At 59.1% G+C, this 2,423-nt stretch overlaps 1 protein-coding gene across 1 annotated transcript in view; it reads left to right on the forward strand.

The window, feature by feature from the left end:
- Positions 1–2,423, forward strand: part of DHX30 (DEAH (Asp-Glu-Ala-His) box helicase 30) — a 21,571-nt gene that overhangs the window by 10,881 nt on the left and 8,267 nt on the right. The window lies entirely within an intron of this gene.

Raw genomic sequence — 2,423 nt, forward strand, 5'->3', positions numbered from 1 at the left:
CGCCTCGCCCCAGCTCCCATGGCCTTTCAGGGAGAGGCTGACGGTGCCCACCGCTTCCTGTCCTGCGCCCTTGCCGCCCCCTGGCTCCCTCCTGGCGCTTTAGCCACGGGGGGACTGGTTTCCCACTGTGATGACCGACGCCCCCAGCCTCAGGACAGAGAGGAGCCCGGGGCCAGCACTCCCCGTGGGGTTCTGTCCTTCCCGCTGGTCCCTCACTCACAGTGGAGGCGTGGTGGCCGCTTCTCACTGCCCAGGGGTGGTTCCTGGTTCCCGTGGTGCTGAACTTAGGAGTTAATTCTTCCTTCTGGGAGTTTGCAGGCACTTCGAACCCCGCCGTGCCCTGCAAGTCCTGCTCACACTCCTCCCAGCGTTTTTCTGTTCCCTGCCTGTTTGTCTGTATGATGAATTCTGGTAAAATGCACAGTGTTCGTGTGCAGGTTAGTGATGTCAGCACAGGCACCTTGCTGTGCAACCACCTCCAGGACTTCTCTGCAAAACTGAAACTCTCACCCGGCAGCCACCATCCTGCTTTGTGTTTCTGGGCGTTTCCTTACGTCACTCGCGTATGGATCATCCGGTACTTGTCTTGTTGTGACTGGCCTCTCACTGAACATAGCGCCCTCGAGGCTCCTCGGTGCTGGTGTGGGTCAGGGTCCTTCCTCGGCCGCTGTGGTCAGACCACATTGGCTTCCCACCACCCGTCAGCGGCCACCTGGGGTGCTTCTGCCTTTGGCGGTGAGTTCTGCTTGAGCACGACGCACATGTATCTCTGAGACCTGGTTTCCATCCCAGAATTGGAGTCCCTGGGTCACATGGTGATTCTGTGCTTCATTTCTTGAGAATCCGCCGTGGGCGTCCACAGTGGCTGCGCCGTTTCCCCTTCTCACCAGCAGAGCACACGCTCCGTCTCCCGCGTCCTTACCCGCTGCTCTGCTTCTCTGGCTCTTCAGTGTGAGCAGCCGTCCTGGCGGGGGCGTGCCTCACTGCGGCTGTGATGGGCATTTCCCTGTGAGCGGTGAGCCTGAGCATCTGCAGGGGCTGCATGGCCATTTGTTTTCTTCCTCAGAGAAATGCCTGGTCTGTCTTGTGCCCGTTGTGTAGTTGGGCTGTTGGGAGTTGGTTGCTGTTACAGTTCTTCCTGTATCTGGACACCATGGCCCTTTTATTCCCTGGTATCTGTACCCCCAGTTCTTCGGGTCCCTCCCGCCCACACTCACCCCGCAACCAGGTGTGTTTAGTGAGCGGTGCCCTCACGAGGGGCGGTCTTTGCTTTTGTGGAACCCCACTCTCCCCGCCTCCTGCTGAAGGCCCTGCTGCTCTGCATCTGTTCGTCTGCAAACTTTAGAAACAGTTCGTCAAGCCCAGAAGCTACCAGACTCTGTTTGGAATCTCACCACTTTCATGGATTTAGGCTTTCGTGTTCTCGTACGTAAGAGCGGGCCATCCAGGAACACGTGTCTCCCTGTACGTAGGTCCATTTGCCAAGTTTTGTACTTAAAAAAGTCTGGATCTTAACTTCATCTTCGGTAGGTTCTGGCTTTTATTGCTGCAGTGAATAGAATTTTAAAAAGTTTACAGTTGGTTATTCCAGAAGCCGGAGGAGTTTACGAAGGGGGGGTGGCCCCTCAGCTTGTCCTGAGCCTCCCTGTGGCCGCCAGGGCCCTGGCATCAGACGCTGCTGGTACCGTGGCCGCGGAAGTAAGCTCTGGTCACACGCTGCTCCTTGTCCTGGCTTCTCGCTCACTCTGTCCCTCACCTGGTCGCCTGCGTTTCTCTTCTGCCTCCTGGATGCTGAGCTTGGGGCCGGGACCAGGTCTCGCCTCCGCCGATGCTCAGCGGCCAGCAGGTGCTTTGTTGTGCCCGAGGCTCGCAGGTGTGTTGTGTGTTTTCTCTAGAAGCAGCGACGCTCGAATCCGTTACAAATAACGGTTTCGTGTCCGTGCCTCGGGTAGTTCCCAGCACAGGAGGCTTGGCTGCTGTCCTGAGCCGGGACTGGAAGCCTGTTCCCACCGTCCGTGACGCCGCCCGCACGTCCGTTGCTCCCGGGGCCTCGGAAGTAAGCTCTGGTCACACGCTGCTCCTTGTCCTGGCTTCTCGCTCACTCTGTCCCTCACACCTGGTCGCCGCGTTTCTCTTCTGCCTCCTGGATGCTGAGCTGCTTGGGGCCGGGACCAGGTCTCGCCTCCGCCGATGCTCAGCGGCCAGCAGGTGCTTTGTTGTGCCCGAGGCTCGCAGGTGTGTGCGGTGTTTTCTCTAGAAGCAGCGACGCTCGAATCCGTTACAAATAACGGTTTCGTGTCCGTGCCTCGGGTAGTTCCCAGCACAGGAGGCTTGGCTGCTGTCCTGAGCCGGGACTGGAAGCCTGTTCCCACCGTCCGTGACGCCGCCCGCACGTCCGTTGCTCCCGGGGCCTCCGGGCCTTC

This window comes from Myotis brandtii, unplaced genomic scaffold (genome assembly GCF_000412655.1).
Source record: "Myotis brandtii unplaced genomic scaffold, ASM41265v1 scaffold246, whole genome shotgun sequence".
Taxonomy (NCBI): Eukaryota; Metazoa; Chordata; class Mammalia; order Chiroptera; family Vespertilionidae; genus Myotis; species Myotis brandtii.